Source organism: Eptatretus burgeri, chromosome 16 (assembly GCF_056783735.1).
Source record: "Eptatretus burgeri isolate ZD-2024b chromosome 16, Ebu_testis_v1, whole genome shotgun sequence".
NCBI classification, from domain to species: domain Eukaryota; kingdom Metazoa; phylum Chordata; class Myxini; order Myxiniformes; family Myxinidae; genus Eptatretus; species Eptatretus burgeri.
The window spans coordinates 57,103,247-57,123,309 of NC_140976.1; positions in this window are offsets into that span (position 1 = coordinate 57,103,247).

Below are 20,063 nucleotides of genomic sequence, written 5' to 3' on the forward strand. Positions count from 1 at the left end.
ACAAACCGTCCAGCAGACCCTCCAACAAAAAATCATCCAACGTTCTTCCAACAAACCCTCCAATAATCATCCAACAAACCATCCAACAGACCATCCAACAATCATCCAACAAACCATCCAACAAACCATCCAACAGACCCTCCAACAATCATCCGTTCATCCAACAAGCTTTTTTCTTTAGGACAGACGTTTACACACATTTCTTTTGCGAGCTCTGACGCCTGCCATTATTTTTCCTCAGCTACGTTTATGCACGTTTTTCGCGAGCACTGATGCCCACCTTTTTTGAAAGCGCATGCGTAGGGTGGATATACTGGTTCTGGCTCACTTTTCCCCATGTAAATGAATGGGGGATTTTCAGCGATTCCTATTTTTTTTTCACTAAAAATAAACCCCGTTTTTATCCCAAGGTATATTTATTTGTCTCCCCTTTTAACCTGGAGGTTGAACCTCATTGAATTGAACACCTGGGTGTTGAACAGCTCACTCATTGAACCTATAAAGATTTGTTCATTCTCAAATTCCTTCAATAGTTTAATTTTCTTTGCACAATAATCCCCATCTAAAATATTGACAAACAAAACATTTGAATCTTTATATTTTTTAAGATACCCCTTTTGTGCCATTACGAAATGATAAACTTCTCTTAATGATCTCATCTGGCCACCGCCCGAGTTGCAAATCATTTTTGTGAATAAACCACGCCATAAAAAAAGTTTTGTTTCAAATGTTTTCAGTTCATGCCGTGAAAATGAGGAAGTGTTTTTTTGACACGGTCGTGCTGTGAAAAGAAAAACAGGAACTATTCTGTGAGACAAGGTCTCGTGTTTATATTTTATCTCGGAACACGAACTGAAAACATGTTTAATCAAAACCATTTTAGGGCATTTTCAGTATGTTTTGAAAATGATTCATACAATCGCCCAGTTATTTTCCAAGCTGCCTCGCTCGAACCGTCAGTTCCTGTGGCTGCACCCAATGCTTAGGTAATTTCCTCATCGTTGCTTTATAAGTGATTCGCCAGACAAAGTTTCTGCCAGACGGGATTTTCATTTTTACAACTGAGACATGAGCGATCTTTCTTCCGATGAACAAAACAGCTCAACACAAAGTTGGTAAGTTGGTTCCTCTTTGAACGATGAACCAATTGATTATTAATTAAATCGTGATAATTCTGATATATATATATATATATATATTTTTTTTTCTTGGCAGGTCCTTGGAAGAAATGGAGTTTACATATCACGATGAGGTGCATCAAATGAATGCTCTTATTGAAGAGGTCAATGATTTTAGAAGAGAATTGAAAAACATTTATAATGACTGGTACGAAGTCTTATCACGGCCTCTGATCTCGAATGAATTAAACCAATGGTGAGACACGTGTGTGTGTGTGTGTGTGTGTGTGTGTGTGTGTGTGTGTGTGTGTGTGTGTGTGTGTGTGTGTGTGTGTGTGTGTGTGTGTGTGTGTGTGTGTGTGTGTGTGTGTATATATATATATATATATATATATATATATATATATATATAAATATATGTGTCTGTGTGTGTGTGTGTGTGTGTGTGTGTGTGTGTGTGTGTGTGTGTGTGTGTGTGTGTGTGTGTGTGTGTATATATATATGTGTGTCTATGTGTGTGTATGTGTGTGTGTGTATACATATATATATATATATATATATATATATATATATATATATATATATATATATATATATATATATATATATATGTGTGTGTGTGTGTGTGTGTGTGTGTGTGCGTGTTTGTCTGTCTCTTTGTATCTCTCTCTGTCTGTCTTCATCTATACCCTTGACTTATTATTTTTTTTTTTCAGCACTATCACACAACATCAGCTGTTGAAGCAATCTTGTACAACACATGATTTTCTGGAGGTAAATGTTTCTGAATTATTATTAATATCACTCTCTCTTTAGAATGTCGTCTTATGTTGGTTGCATCATTAGTTTGGACGCGGTTTTGTCAGTACACTGGAATTCATTTTATTGACCTTGAAAGGATGACAGGCTCCTGGTGTGTTAATTCAGTGGTCAACGAGGCTTGAACTTAGAACCAACACCAGGTTTACTCATATTACCATGTAATTATCTTTATAAAACCTAATTATTATCCACTTTTTGTTTCAAAACAGAATATGGTGTCTGAGTTTCGAAATCACAAGACATCTGAAGAAGATTGCTGGGAAAGATTATACATTCTCGCAAATGAATATTTAATATTTTCAATTTTAATAAATTATATTTGTTTTGTTTACAATTACTTGATTTTAAATTTTAAAAAAAGGATTAAGACATGAAGGGGGGGTAGGTGCGCCCCCCCAATGACCCATCACCCCCTCATCCCATCCCTCCCCTCCCCATGTGTGTGTGTGGGGAAGGGTGGGGGTGGGATGAGGGAGGTGGTGGGTCAAAGGGGGGCGCACAGGGGGATGAGGGGAGTGGGGCTTATGTGGGCGGGGCTTGTGTGGGTGGGGCTTCGGTGGGAGGGGTGTGTGTGGGTGGGGCTTGTGTGGGTGGGGCTTGTGTGGGAGGGGTTTATGTGGGTGGAGCTTGTGTGGGAGGGGTTTATGTGGACAGGGTTTATGTGTGTGGAGTTTTTGTGTGGAGCTTGTGTGGGGTTTGTGTGGGCAGGGTTTATGTGGGTGGAGCTTGTGTGGGAGGGGTTTATGTGGGCAGGGTTTATGTGGGCGGGACTTCGGTGGAGCTTATGTGGGAGGGGTGAATGTGGATGGGGCTTATGTGGATGAGGTTTGTGTGGATAAATGGATGGGTGGATGGGTGGATGGGTGGAGCTTGTGTGGATGGGTGGATAATTTTTTAATTAAATAAACATGTTGTGTGTGGGGAACTAATTAAGTAATCACTAATTATGTGAATATGATGAATATGGGTGGAGCTTGTGGGGGGTTTGTGTGTGTGAAGCTTGTGTGGAGCTTGTGGGGGGTTTGTGTGTGGTGGGGTTTGTGTGGGGTTTGTGTGGGGTGGGGTTTATGTGGGTGGGTTTTGTGTGGGTGGAGTAAAAAAGGGGTGGAGTCAAAAAATTTCAATTTATCTTTGTCTTTTGTAATTCCTGTGAATAAAATGAACCTAAAATCTCTTCCCCTTCCAAATCATATATCTTGTAAGTCCAAGGAACCGTATCTATTACATCAACAATTTTAAAAGTTCTTTCGTCCATCGTTTAGTAAAACCCTTTTCAAAATGAGATTTCCACCTATATATTCTTATGATATCACCAACTTTGAACTTAGGTTTTCTGACATTAATCTCTTTTTCATATTTTAATTTTGTAAATGTTTCTGATGGTTTCATATTTGTTGACATGTGAATCGTGTCATTATACTTATCCACAATATCCTGAATAAAAGATGACCATTGTTGTGAACCGAGTTGTGGGAATTTTTTATAAAGTCTCTCTTTTAAGGTACGATAAAACATTCAACAACAACTGCCTTCCCTTCATTAAAGGTACTGTATAATGTAATACTGTTATTTTTTAGAAAATTCATAAATGTCTTGTTATAAAACTCTCTACCCTCATCAGTCCACAATTTTTTAGGTTTTGTCTTACTTTTATTAAATATCTGTTGAAAGGCTAACATAAGAGTATTACCTGTTTTGTTTTTTAATGGTACAATCCATGCGTATCTACTCCTCAAATCAATAACGGTTAAAGCATACTTGTACCCCTTATCATTATTGAGTTCAATCAAATCAGCAGACCAGATATAATCTACTTCCTTGGAATAAACTTTCCTTCTCTGAAACTTTGTGAATATTGGTTTATGTAATTCATCAGCTAATTGCTCTTCAGTCTTCATGACATCATTAGAGCCTATAAGTTTTTTGAATTTCCAAGTCCAAGTTTCAATTTAGCACTGATCAACTTCTTCACAATGAACCGATCAACTTTTTCTCTCAAGGTTGGATTTTGTATCAGAGACAAATTATACAACATTTCTCTATCGGCTTCATGCTTTTCTTCCAACGTTGTGGTATTCCCATAATCAATATCGTGTCTCATGCACACTTCATCAACTCTATTGATAGGCTAACTCCAGGATTTAGGATTGTCTGCCTCATCTAATCTTTTATCCAAGTTTGTGCCTGGACCACAGAAAGAATACCCTGGAAGATGTAATTCCCCTGGTATTCCAGTAGTTGTAAATTTACTTCCTGATAAAAACTTTTGTATATCTCCTCCTCGTTTGTGTTTGGAGATAAATTGATTTTTTTTTCAACCACACAGCAAACATATACCTTTTTGTATAACCCTGTTATTTTTACTTTTAATATATGAAATATTTTTGGTATTAGTTTTCTTTTTACATTTGAGACAATAACTCATTTATTTATGTGAAAAATTCCTGCAGAGTGCAAAAACCTTTTTAGTTTCCAACATGCACATTTGAATCTTAATTTTTAAAACATAAAGAATCCTTAGAAATGCCTTCACTCTCTCCTCCATTTATTTAAGAAAAAAAATAAAAATGAAAAACTTGAATTAAAATGAATAGCTTGTCGATGTCAATAGTCTTGAAGAAAATATTGCAAATAGACTTGCCAATTCTTTGTTTTCCTCCTCGGTGGGTTGATTTATTTTCTGTAATACCACCAATCTTTTTTTAATCTCACTGGTTTCCATATTTTGATATTTATTTTGCTCGCTCTTTCCTCCCTTTCCACCCTCTCTCTCTTCTCTCTTTCCGCCCTCTCTTCTCTCTTTCCTCCCTCTCTCTCTTCTCTCTCTTCTCCCTTTCATCCCTCTCTCTCTCTCTCTCTCTCTCTCTTCTCTCTTTCCTCCCTCTCTCTCTTCTCTCTTTCCTCCTTCTCTTTCTTCTCCCTCTCCTCCTTCTCTCTCTTCTCCTTTTCCTCCTCTTCCCTCTCTTCTTCAACTCCTTCCTCATCCCTTATTATCCTTGAATCGCTTACACCCCATAGAATATCATACATATATTCATCAGGATTTCTTGTTATTACTGTATCCAAAATAATTTTTTTTACAACAGAAAACCAATAAAATTTCTTTTGAATTTCTAAAAGAGCCTTACCTTTTCTTAACTTTATAATTTTTTCATTATTTAACATTTTCATTAAATCTAAAGTTGTCGGTTTATCAACATCAGCATAATACCAATCTTTTATTGAAAATACCTCATTCTTATGTTGTAGAACATATTTATTAAAATACCGAATACCCTTTTCTTGAAGGTATGCTTGGACACAGAAATGATAATTTTCTTGAAGCCTTCTTGCTGTCATTTATATATTAGAAATTTATGTTAGAATAATATTATGGCACGAAACACCTCCCCATCTTCCCACAGTTAAATCATTTTGTATTTCCTTACTTATTATATATAATCCTGTTTTTTCTGTTTTCATGAGATAAACAAGGGCAAAACCATTATTATATTTACCCTTATTAAATTCTTTTATTTGTTGTTTACTAATCGTGGCCCCACAAAACTCATTCTCGATACCAAGTGGATAATATTCTTCCTTACGAGACTGATTTAATTGTTCCAGGTCTTCGAGGTTAATTTTAAATGACCAATTATACCCTAAATCATTCATATCATACCCCCATTGTTCTATTCTCATACAAACGATACGCCCTTCTTTATAAAAAATTATTTTAATTCGAACTGTGAATTCTGTATGACCTGGAGATAATAAACACTTCTGTATCTTTGGAATACACGGCCGTTTTATTTAAGGATATATATTGTTATAAATCGCTTAATCTCACCAAGTCATTCGCGTCAGTCGGGCTTGGATAATTTTTTAATTTGTAAGCATTTTTCATGTTAATATTTTTAGTTATATTATATTTATGTCGTTCAGCCTGTGCCTTTGTGTAATAATTTGATAAATCAATATCCAGTTCTTGAGATACACCAAAGATAGAACCATCTTTACCAACATAAGTCATTTATATTAGATTAAAAATAATATTTAAAATTTTTTATTTTTGTTGAGTTGAAATAACACATATAGACATAATTGACCACAACACTTGGAATTTAATCATTGGACTTGAAATGTTTGATAAACACCATTCTGTAAGAATTTTATGACTTCAACAGGTGGTGGAAGACCAAAACTATCAAAATAATATTTGTCTTGACTATTAAAAATACAAACCCAATGATAACCATTCCCATTATTATCTTCTAAGTTCATAATAATATTCTTTGTATGTTTCGGCACATTTGTTAATTCATCTCTCATACAAATAACCACATTATGAATTTTTAATTTCTTACAATATTTAACAAGTTGTAAATTTGATGTTGTATTCTTTCCAAATTCTTTCAACCACTCATCAATGCTCATTTATTTATTAGAAAGATATAATCCATTACCTCTTTTCGTTAATTTTACACCTGCTTGTGCTATAGAAGAAAGCATATCTCCAACTAACAATCTCGCTTTATCAGGCAGACCTTCAAGTTTTTCAGCAAAATCTACAATTACACCACTTCCACTAATTTGTTTCTCCAACTCTTTGTTATGTCTTTCCAATTCTTTTTGAGCCTGGAGTTGAGCCTTCCTTTCGTTGGCAGTTTTCACCGCTGTTGAAATACCACCCGTCAATGCTCCAACCGCACTTAAACCAGCAAATAAAGGAATTAGAAATGGGAGAAATCCTCCACTCGTCTCTCTTATTGAATATTTTTTCAACATTGGTTTTGTCATTTTAATTTTAAGTGAGCCAGTGTCATTCAAGATTTTAACCTGTTCTCTTGTGAGCAAAACATCAATTCTTACTGCTCCTTTTCTCTGAATTGGATTAACGTTAATCGTACAAGGCTTTTGATTTTGAACACAAGATGATAGTTTATGAAGATTGATTTGATTAACATATACCCCAGTTGGTACTTTGCCACTCATTTATTTAACAAAAAATTATGTGAGACTAATCATCACACCATTATCTGTATTAATCTGCAATTCTGTTTCTTCGAAAAGCAAACAATATGTATCAACTTCTTCACTCTCTCCTCTTTCAATGTGTAGGGAAGTATCCACTCGATTAGACTTTATAGTTTCCTTTTGAGCGCTCAGGTCAAACGCATAGATTGTATACAAACTTTTAAATGCTGTCATATCCAAAATAGGTTCTTTATTTCCATTACTTTCACACACCTTTTGGTAAGACTTGTATGCTTCAGCAAAATCATTTTTTTCCCAATTAATTTCCAATCTATCTCGTGGATAAAATGTTCCATCTAGAGAAACGCGAAGTTGTTTCACCTTAGCATTATCACTCAATGCATTATTCTTATCAGTCGCAGTATCACCATCTGGCTTTTTAAAAATGATCCACATATATCTTGGCTTTCCTTCCAGAACACCCAAATTCCACGTGTAAGTAGTTTGGTTGAGTTTAACGTGTTGACATCTTCTTTTGAGGTATGATACACTGAGTGGTTTCTTTGAGTTAAGTCTTCGATTCAACATCTCTTCTGTTTTAAGGTTAGGAGTATATTCACTGATATACCAACTCATCTCCTCAATTACAAATTTATTCTGATCAACAAAAGCATTACCAACACCAAAAAGCAATCGATTTTCATTATCATTCCTTTGTAGTTGAAATCTAATTTTAAGACCATACAGAACTTTATCATGATCACAAAATCCAAATATACCTTTAAGAGGAACTGCCACAGTAAAACTATTTTCTGCTTTTCAATCATCATTATATGCTCCTTTCCTTTGAGTATATCCAGGGTCTGTGTTTGTTCCCATTGACATATCAGGAATAAAACATTCGACAGACCCCTTTCCCATTCTACCACTGAATGTATAGAGTGTAAATTTCATCATTTCAGATACAGCAGAGACATAATCAACCGCTTCAACTTCTTGTGTTCCAATATACAAACGCACAGTATCAAACATTTTCCAGAAGAAATCATTTACAAGTGTAGCGTTTGTGTTAGTCGCAGCCTCAGTGAATTTAAATTTACACAACAAGAAACTTTCGGATAGATTCAAATAGGTTTGTTGATTATTTATTTCAAAACCTTTTGTACCATTAGTATTCCAGTCTGTTCCAGTTATTGCATTTACCTTGAAGTAATCTTCTTTTTTAGTGGAGTTTGAGATAATAATAGTATCATCCAAATCATAGATACTATCAATTGCTTCCATACTTGTATTTATTTAGGAAAAAAGATGTTAAAACTTTTGAAACCCTGATCCAAGTATTTGAATTATTTTCTGTCGTTCTTGGGGGGACAACTGAGTTTTGCCTTTCTTAATTTCTTTTATTGCTTGTAATTTATGAGATTCCTTCTGGGCATCTTTTATGCTCTTTACAACACCTGCTACATTTCCCACAGCAGAAGCAGTTGAACCAATTAGATCTTTATGTTTAAGAATAGTTGAACCAATACCCATTAGAGTATCAATTATCCCATCTCCTCTAAATTGATGTCCAACACCCCTTTGTCTCTTAGGTTTATAGTATCCTCCACCAAGATACATACCTTCACCCTTGTAGTATGGGGAAAGGAACATCCCATCCCCTGTAATTATTTTATATTTTCCCAACTCGTGTTTCCTCACAATAACCATCGTATTTATTTATTGGAAAACTTCACGTAGGTGAATTCTGATGGATATAACGTCTCCATTAAAAAAATCATACGATTATCTTGGTTGGTTATCCTAAAATTTACTCTGTGTATGGTTTTTCCTGACACAGGGAGATAAACCAAATTTTTGGGTTCCATATTGAATTTATAACCAATTGGGGTTGAGTATGCGCTGAATGAAAATATTGCATTTGTTTTTTTTCCATCATTATAAGCACCATCAATCAAATCACAGTGAATTAACACCGAATTTATTCCTGAGGATATTTGAATGACATTATCACTGTACAACGTCCCATTAGTTTCAATCTTTTTTGAGGAGAAACCCAATAACTCTCTAAATGAATTATCAATTGTGAAATCAACCTTGTAGTTATTTTTAACTTTAATCGTTGATTTTGAAGTATGTTTTTGAATGTATATAACAATATTTTTTAGTTCATCACCCTGTTCTTTCATAAGACGAGCAATTTCGGAAGATATTTGAGAAATCTCATATGCTCCGGGTGAGACTGTTATCGTTTTGTATCCACTTCCTGGATTATAACTAAACTTGTCATTTTTATCAGTTATATTAAATAAGGTATTATAAGTTTCCATGGACAATAAAGATGCCTCATATTCTTTTGTTGGGTCAAGTTGTAGTGGGTATGGGAATGAAGATGTGTGGTCGCTTGTTGTGAAATAAAAACTCAGGATTGTGCTTCTCATCTTATTTAATATGAGATAAAATGTCTTTATATTGAGATTTATTAATTATTTTCATGTTCATCAACTGGTCTAAAATGGCTGATGCTTCATTAAAACAATTGTTATTTCCAGCCTTCTTACTACCTAACAACAATAACAGTCTATTAACTAATTGCGATGGGTCATTTGGAAGAAAACTAACACCTGAACCAAGGATCCTTCAAGCCTGAATAATGTGTTTCTCCTTCTCATTCTTCCTACTTTTACCAGAAAGAATAACCTTATAATTTAGAGTGTTCAGCAGATCAATATATACTCTATCATCATTATTTTCCATATCCAATGGTTTATCAATATACTTTGATTCATCCCTCACAGTTGAACCTTGTCTTCCATCTTTTGTGAGAAGAAACATTAATCTCGGAGTTAGTTTAACAGAAGGTTGAGCAGAACTCAAGAACCTTAATTCATCATTAAATATCAATACCTTTTCTTGAACAAGATGAAATATTGCTGGTTGTTCTGTTGGAATGAGTCCTGCTTTAGTTTTTGAATCCGCTGAATATTCATTGTTTTGAAGAGCATTCACAATATAATCAGGGGGTTGATTAATCTCTTCCAGTTGTTGAAATAAACCTTCATCATCATATACCTTTAATTCTCCGAAATGCTCTCATTCTTCCTCTGTCATTTGATCAAAATCTTTTAACATTTGAAGTTTTTTAGGAGTATATTCTACTGTGGGAACTGTGGAAACATCTTTCATTTTTTCTTGGGGAGTTTTTAAAAGTGGTTTAAAAAATTTCTCTTGTTTTCTTTCAAATGCTTCTTCACCCGTTTGTTTCTGTCTGCGTTTCTTCTTTATGTCTTCCTGCTGTTTTACAACTTTTGAAACCAACTATTGATGTTCCTTAAATCTTCTTGCTCTTTCTTTTGCATCCATTTATTTATTGTAAAATATAATTTAATGAATTGTAAATATCAACAAGGAAATTTTCCTTTTCTTCATCATTCAAGTAGATGTGTTCAAATAAATCCTTTTCTTTAAATATTTCATCAAATTCTTTATTAACATTAATGCGAGTTGTAATTTCTTCTTCACTAATACTTGCATCTCTGCTTTTCATACGTTTGCATTGAGTTTCTTCATCAACATCAAAACCGAATGATAAAATCTTCACTCCGCTCAGATGTTTAATAATTTGTCTCGTTCCTTCTGGATTAGTTTCTAATATCCCAACACCACCAGATTTTAGTTTCTTTATCTCACTCTTACAATGTGAATATTTTGTTGTACCAAGAGAAACCTCCTCAAATATTTGACCTTCATTCCTCAATCGCATATGTTCCTCCACTGAAATATAGTGATAATCTTCAACTTTTACTTCTCCAGGTCTTATTGCTCTAGTTGTTGTTGATACAATGCGTATCACGGGGTGTTTTTCAAGTAAATTTACAATATTCTCATTTGTACTACACAAGAACCTTGATTTATGAAAGTTTTTTCCAGAAGCAGATTTACCCACAAGATTTACAATAATAGTTGTCATTTATATATGTAATTGTTTATAAAACAAAAAATATATCCCTTAATATCTCATCTTGTTTCACAACAATATATTTATATTTTTCAGTCGTGTGCTTCATGTAATCCTCAAATTTCTTTTTACTACATAATGTAGAACAATTATCTCTCCAAAAATTATTGATATCTATTGAATTTAACTTGAATAAAATAAAAGTATTAGCATTGTTTCTGATGGAACGACGAGGAAGTTGAAAGTACGATTGACTAAGATAAATACAATTACAAGAAGAATGTCTCCCTCTTGTGTAGTAGCTGTCCATTACCGTTTGGTTTCTCTCATTAACACAATCATCAAAGATAACGAGGTTCTTTTTTGATTTATCCAAATCTTGGGGAGACGGTATATCATCAGTATTATCACTAAGAATACAAGTTATAGGATTTGATTTCTTTTTACATCTCTGTGTATCACAAAATAGTTGAATTATATCTTCAATGTTATCATCATTTAGGTTTTTTTGACGTTTAAATAAACCGATTATATCTTCTTTTTGAAGACCAGCATTAAAACCTTGTGAGAGTAGTTGATACTCTGGTTGAAAACTCGACTTTGTGAAAATTATTAAATTATCATAATCTAAAAAGTTGGGAGTGAGGAGCATTTTTAAAAGTAAGCAGGTTTTTCCACATCCACTTGAACCAACTATGAGACATCTTAATGAATTTGGGAGATTTTTATGGTTGTTAAATTTTATCTTATTTTCCCAAATAGGTAAAAAATCATTCATTTATATATTTGGAAAACAGGTTATTTAATTTATTATTGGCTTTTTTAGAAACTCTATATTTTATCCTAAGTTCAGGTTTAATTTCAAGATAATCCATTATTTTATTTATACAATATCTTGTGTTGATATTTCCCTGAAAGTTACATCCATGAATAATATATTACAACAATCCTTTGAACATTTCTCTTATATGTTCAGTTTCTTCCCTTGTAAGGAAAGGTGTGTTATCACCCTCATAATTTACATTCATTTCTCTTATCAATCTTGTAAAGTAATTCATTTTTGGTGTAAATCTAAAAGAATTATTTTCCTTTTTATATTTTTTATTATCATTATTTAGAAGATAATCACAGAATATACATTGTTTATAAGCTTTTGACTCTGTGTTTAATCCCCGTGTTTCACACGCACGACAATTCTCAAATTTGTCATATGGAGAATCAGGAAAGTCTAGCATATTTATAAAGTAAAACTTTACTTAAACTGAAATTCATCTATACTTTCAGTTGTATATTGGCTCATATTTAATAATATTACCATCGATATCGACATACTTTTTTTCATTATCAGATTCAACGACAACTTTTTTTATATTAAAGGTAATTTTAAAATGATCGTTAACTACTATTGAACGAAATGTCATTTCACCTGATATATTAACATCCTTTATTTCATCAGGATTTACATCTTTAGGGTTGTTGAAAAAAATACAAATTTCTCCTTGCATATTACAGATGGTCTTATCTTTTCTTTCTAAAGCTTCATCCATAAGGTTTTTGTTTTTTGATACTTTTTCTCGTTTCATTTTACCCTAACAGCTTTTTCTAGTTTTGAATATATTACCAGAAGGAGAGGAGAAACTTTTGTTCGAGATACTTTAATTGATGTTCTACCAGGTATAGTAAAAGCCCTTCCACTGAAGGAAATTGAAGAACTCATATTATTTACCATAATTGTTTTTATCCAATAGTTGTTATATTTATCTTTGTTCAATTTTACATCTTTGACATATTTCTCAGTATCTTTAACAAATGAAGAGATTGATTGAAACTTGTCTTTTGTGTCTTGAAACATTGTATTTATTAAGTGAAAAAGTTGGAGGATAAAATGGTTTTAAGCACAGATTCACCTGTAAAATAAACGAAATTTTCATCAAGAAAATTTTAGTATATAAATATGGTGAATACAACATACTGCGATGTTTGTAATCACAAATATAAACATTATATAAAACACCTCCGAACCAACAAACACACATTTAATCTATTTCATAAAATATCTCCTCTTGAGATGGAAAGAAAACATTGTGATATCTGTTCAAAGGATGTTTTGAAGAGAAGTTATAATAAACATCTTCAATCACAAAAACACAAGAAAAATGAGTTTAAAGTAAAGGGAGACTATTATATTGAAAACACTGATGGGGGCATTTAAAGGGCATATAAAAATAAGGATTTTTCAATTTGGAGAACCCGGTCCATCATCAATAGCTGAATCAATTGAAATAGTGAAACCCAATGTTGAAAATTTTTTTAAAAAGACATTAAAAGAAATGAAAACTTTAAAGTTTTATATGGGAGTGAAAATGAATATGAAAAGACAAGATGAAGAACATACTCCTTATATGAGAACAGATCTTCATTTTATAACATCATTTCAAGATTTTTTGAATAGTGAGGTTTATGAAGACCTATCAAGACAGGAGGAGGATGTTGATAATACAGTGGTAGGAAGTGGATTCAATATGAAAAAAAATCATCTTTTTAGATATACACATTCTAAAATCAAACCCTCTTAAAGCTTCTTCTTATATTGAATTACCAAAAGAAATAAAACTAAAGAAGGCAGTTGTTAATATTAAGAACAATGATAATAAATGTTTTCTCTGGTCTGTTATTGCTCACTTTCATCCACCAAAATGTAATTCAGAAAGAGTAAAACAATATATGAAATATGAGAATACCTTGAACATTAAAGATTTTAAATTCCCAATGCCACTAACAGATATTTCTAAATTTGAGAAAAAGAATAATCTTTCTATTAATGTATATGGATTAACGGATACAAACAAAGTTCAACTATTAAAAATTTCAAACAACTATAAAAATGAAGAAACACACATTGATCTTTTATATTTTAGTGTTGGAAAGAATTCACATTACACATACATCAATAATTTATCAAGATTAATCTCTTCTCAGGTATTCAGAACAGCAAACAAAATATATCCTTGTAAGCGATGTCTTAATTCATTTCATACAAATGAACGATTAGAACAACATTCAAAATATTGTAGTAATCATAAATCAGCTGTAATTACAATGCCTAAACCTGGTGAAAAGATTTATTTTGAAGATTATAATAAATCTATCATGCACCCATTTGTGATATACGCTGATTTTGAGTGTATCCTTAAAAAGATAAATACTGCTTCTCCTAATCCAAAAGAATCATATACAAATAAATATCAAAAACATATTCCTTGTGGTTTCTGTTATTATATCAAATCATCTGTTGGAGAAAAGTATAACAAACTTGAACATTATCGTGGAAAAAAAGCTTCACAAGAGTTTGCAAAACGATTAGAAAAGGATTGTATAAGACTCACTAAATTAATGAAAGAAACAAATGAACCGATGAAATTAACCAAAGAAGAAAAATTAGAATTTAGAATGAACAATATCTGTCATATTTGTGAGGGGGAAATTAAGGAGTCTAAAGTTAGGGATCATTGTCATCTTACTGGTAAATATAGAGGTCCCGCTCATTCCTGTTGTAATCTTAATTATAAATTACCTTCCTTTATTCCAGTCTTTCTTCACAACAGCGCCAACTATGATACACATCTATTTATAAATGAACTTTCAAAAACACCAGGGAATATTTCTGCCATAACAAACACAAGTCAAAAGTATATTTCATTTACAAAAATGATATTCACAAAACCTTTAACTCGTATTAGGTTTCTAGATTCTTACAAGTTTATGGGAACACCACTAGCCTACCTCGCATCAAATCTAAGCTCCACGGACTCTTTTCCAAATCTTAATTCATTCTTTCCAAAAAAGGAAATTCTCACTAAAGAAGAAATTCAGATTAAAGAGAGAATTCAAAGTAAAGAGGAAATTCTAATTAATGAGGAAATTAATGAAGAAATTCTAACTGAAGATAAAATTCTAATTATAAAGAAAATTTGAACAATGAATGAAATTCTAACTAAAGAGGAAATTCTGATTAAAGATGAAATTCTGATTAAAGAAGGAATTCTCACGAGAGAGGAAATTCAAACAAGGAATGAAATTCAAAGTAAAGAGAAAATTCTTACAAGTAAGGGAATTTATCCTTATGATTATATGGATTCATTTATGAGATTTAAAGAAACACAACTTCCTTCAAAAGAAAGTTTCTATAATAACCTTTATGAAGAAGAGATAAGTGATAAGGAATATAAACACGCACAAGAAATATGGAAAATATTTAAGATAAAGAACCTTGGAGAATATCATGATTTATATCTATAAACAGATGTTTTATTGTTAGCTGATGTGATTAAAGCTTTTAGATCACTCTGTCATAATAAAAATTGTTATGGATTAGATCCTGCACACTATTTCACAGCTCCTGGTTTCGCTTGGAGTGCAATGTTGAAAATGACAAAACAAGATATAGATTTAATCAGTGATGTTGATATGCTTTTGATGATTGAGAAGTCCAAGAGAGGTGGAATATCACAAGTATGTTCAAAAAGATATGCTAAAGCAAATAATAAATATCTTCCAAATTATGATAGTGAAAAAGATAGTAATTATTTGATGTATTTTGATGCTAATAATTTGTATGGATGGGCAATGTCTCAATCTCTGCCTTATGGTAAATTAGAGTGGGTGGAAGAAAAGGATTATGAAAAGGCTTTGATGAATATTGTTATTTCTTCTCAAGAGGAATTGAATGACGAAGAAGAAGGTTATTATTTTGAAGTTGATTTGAAGTACCCGAGTGATCTTCATAATAAGCATAAAGACCTTCCTTTTGCATGTGAGAAAGAAACCCCAAAGAAAGAATGGTTCAGTGATTATCATAAAAGTTTTAATATTAAAGGGAAATCAACAGAAAAGTTATTAACAACATTCTATGATAAAGAGGGTTATGTTTTGCATCAGAGAAGCTTAAAACAGTTTTTGAGAGAAGGATTGAGAGTAGCTAAAATTCATAGAGTTTTAAAATTTAAACAAAGTCCTTGGGTGAAAAAGTATATTGAATTCAATACAGATATGAGAGCAAATACAAAAGTAAAATTTGAAGGGGACTTTTATAAATTAATGAATAATGCTGTATTTGGAAAGACTATGGAAAATGTTAGAAACAGGCAAAACATTAGATTCGCAACATCTTGGAAAGAAGCTTCGAGATTGATAAATAAACCAAGTTTTGAGAGAGAAGAGGTTTTTTCAGAGAACTTTTCTGCAATTCATATGAAAAAGGAAAGTATTGTAATGGATAAACCAATTTATATTGGAACAGCAGTTCTTGATTTATCAAAGATATTGATGTATGATTATTTGTATAATGACTTAAAGAAAGATTATGGTGAAAATGTTTCATTGTTGTATATGGACACTGATAGTTTTATCCTAGATATAAAAACTGATGATGTTTATGAAGATATGAAGAAAAATATTGGAGTATATGATACAAGTAATTTCAGCAAGAAGAGTGATTTATTTTCCAAAAAGAATGAAAAGGTTATTGGTAAGTTTAAGGATGAGTTGGGTGGAAAAGTAATGAGTGAGTTTATTGGATTGAGAGCAAAGGCATATGCTTATAAGTATGGTGATCAGATTGATAAGAGGTTAAAGGGAATAAAGAAATATGTAATAAAGAAATCAATAACTTTTAGAAATTATTATAATTGTTTGATGAATAAGAAAGAAGAATATAGGAAAATGAATACAATAAGAAGTTATAAACATAACATATATAGTGAAGAAGTAAATAAAAAAGCATTAGGAGCCTTTGATGATAAGAGATTTATTTTAGATAATGGAATAGATTGTGTTCCATATGGATATTGTATGATAGAGTGAATAGAATAGATTGTGTTTTAACGATGGGAAGATGGGTTAGGGTTTTTTAAGGGCTACCGCCGCGTTTTTTGCAATATATAAATGGTCAAATCAAGTATTAATCAAACTAAAGAGTGGAGAAAATCTCAGTCTTGGTATATAAATGGAAAACATAATGAATGTGAAAAATATCAAATAAGTCTTATTGAAAAAATAACTAAAACAAAGGTAAATAAAACAAATAAGCGAATCAATTTAAAAAGTAGTAAGTTGGAGGATGTAAAGTAAAAAATGAATATCCTTAAATGGACTGAAAACTTTGATGGTTATCAATTGAACAATGAAAAAACAATTTACTATAATCTCAAAATGATATGTGGCTCAGGAGGTGGTCAAACAAGAGCATTAAGAGAAGTTTATCATTTCGTAATGGCAGAAAAGGGATATCTTAAAAAATATAAAGATTCAAATGTTTTGTTTGTCAATATTTTAGATGGGGATTATTGTGCAAAGAAAATTAAACTATTGAAGGAATTTGAGAATGAACAAATCTTTATAGGTTCAATGAGTGAGCTGTTCAACCCCCAGGTGTTCAATTCAATGAGGTTCAACCTCCAGGTTAAAAGGGGAGACAAATAAATATACCTTGGGATAAAAAGGGGGTTTATTTTTAGGGAAAAAAAATAGGAATCGCTGAAAATCCCCCATTCATTTACATGGGGAAAAGTGAGCCAGAACCAGTATATCCACCCTACTCATCCAACAAACCATACAACAAACCGTCCAACAAACCATCCAACAAACCATCCAACAAACCATCCAACAAACTATCCAACAAACCATCCAACAAACCATCCAACAAACTGTCCAACAAACCATCCAACAAACCATCCAACAAAACGTCCTACAAACCGTCTTACAAACCGTCCAACAAACCATCCAACAGATCGTCCAGCAAACCGTCCAACAAACCATCCAACAAACCGTCAAACAAACCATCCAACAGACCATCCAACAAACCATCCGACAAACCGTCCAACAAACCTTCCAACAAACCATCCAACAAACCATCCAACAAACCATCCAACAAACCATCCAACAAACCGTTCAACAAACCGTCCAACAAACCATCCAACAAACCATCCAACAAGCCATCCAACAAACCGTCCAACAAACCGTCCAACAAACCGTCCAACAAACCGTCCAACAAACCGTCCAACAAACCGTCCAACAAACCGTCCAACAAACTGTCCAATAAACCATCCAACAAACCATCCAACATTCATCCAACAAACCCTCCAATGATCATCCAACAAACCGTCCAACGAACCCTCCAAAAATCATCCAACATTCATCCAACAAACCCTGCAATGATCATCCAACAAACCATCCAACAAACCATCCAACAAACCATCCAACAAACCATCTAACAAACCATCCAACAAACCCTCCAACAATCATCCAACGTTCGTCCAACAAACCCTCCAATAATCAACCAACAAACCATCCAACAAACCATCCAACAAACCATCCAACAAACCGTCCAACAAACCATCCAACAAACCATCCAACAAACCATGCAACAAACCATCCCACAAACCTTGCAACAAACCATCCCACAAACCATCCAACAAACCCTCCAATGATCATCCAACAAACCCTCCAATGATCATCCAACAAACCGTCCAACAAACCGTCCAATAAATCGTCCAACAAACCATCCAACAAACCCTCCAATTATCATCCAACAAACCATCCAACGAACCTTCCAAAAATCATCCAACATTCATCCAACAAACTCTGCAATGATCATCCAACAAACCATCCAACAAACCATCCAACAAACCGTTCAATAAACCGTCTAACAAACCATCCAACAGACCCTCCAACAATCATCCAACAAACCATCCAACAAACCATCCAACAAACCGTCCAACAAACGATCCAACAAACTATCCAACAAACTATCCAATAAACCATCAAACAAACCATCCAACAAACCGTCCAACAAACCATCCAACAAAATGTCCAACAAACCGTCCAACAAACCATCGCACAAACTGTCCAACAAACCATCCAACAAACCGTCCAACAAACAAACCAACAAACCATCCAATAAACCGTCCAACAAACCATCCAACAAACCATCCAACGAACCATCCAACAAACCGTCCAACAAACCGTCCAACAGACCATCCAACAAACCATCCAACAAACCATCCAACAAACCGTCCAACAAACCGTCCAACAAACCATCCAACAAACAAACCAACCACAGTACCTTCCAGCGCTTGCAATCCTCACCTCGCTGGCCCCAGCATATGGGGCAAAAATGTCCAGTCTGCAGTTCCTATTTGGCTTCTCCAAGTTCTCCAACAAACCGTTGTCGAGTCTTGTCGATTATTTCTTGTCGAGTCCACACGCGTGGAGTGGGTGGGCCTCGCCGGTACCTGGCCGAGTCCCCACCCAGAAAAGGGAGGACCCATGGGAGCCCCGTCCAATCAGGGCGGACGATGACGTCTGTTTCAACGAGCCCCCGTCCCGTTTGGGATGGTCCATAAAAGACGACACCATCCTCTGTGGAGAGGAATCTCAAGAGTGAGTTTTTTTTGGAAGAGTTGAGTTGGTTGGTGTGCGTCGTGCGGATTGAGCTGGAGTTCTGCATTTGGCTGGCGTTCGCTGGAGTTTTCCTGGGTCCCGTCCGCAACCCTGATCTCCGACCTGGGACTCCAACTGCTCCGCACGGGTTCCTTCATGGGCACGAGCCCCACGCGTGTGACTGTGGGACGAGCTGCACGACCATTAGCTGCTGCCGCACCGCAGAGCACCCCCTCCCTTCAACGTGCAGGTACCCAAGCAAACTGCGACCCCCAGCTCGTCTCTCCCTCTCTGGCTGCAGGGGTCTTTTAGTAAATCACCTGAGTGTGCGTCTGAGTGTGTGGACCCATCCTGTAAGTCTCTCTATCGAGTGCAGCCTGCGGCTGCTGGTTGCATCTTAAGTTGGGATATGGCTATGCTGCTGATGCAGTGCCCCCCTTTCCAGTGCACTGGTACTCATTTTGCCGACCTCGGAAGGATGACAGGCTCAGTCAACCTCCTGGTGTATTCATTCAGCGGCCAACGGGGCTTGAACTCAGGACCCTAGGATCCCAAGCCACCACCCTAACCACTAAGCCAATACCAAGCTTTGTCTTGTAAGTAGAAACTGTATGTGTTCTTGAACATTGTAAATTCACACCAGTATATTCCACGATAAGTCTTGCTCTGTCTTCTTTATTGTAAATAAATTACTGCAGAAATGTTCCCAGTTCATTTCCGTCTTTTCTTTCATTGGTCCAACATGGTTCGGATCTGAGTTTAGCCGGGTC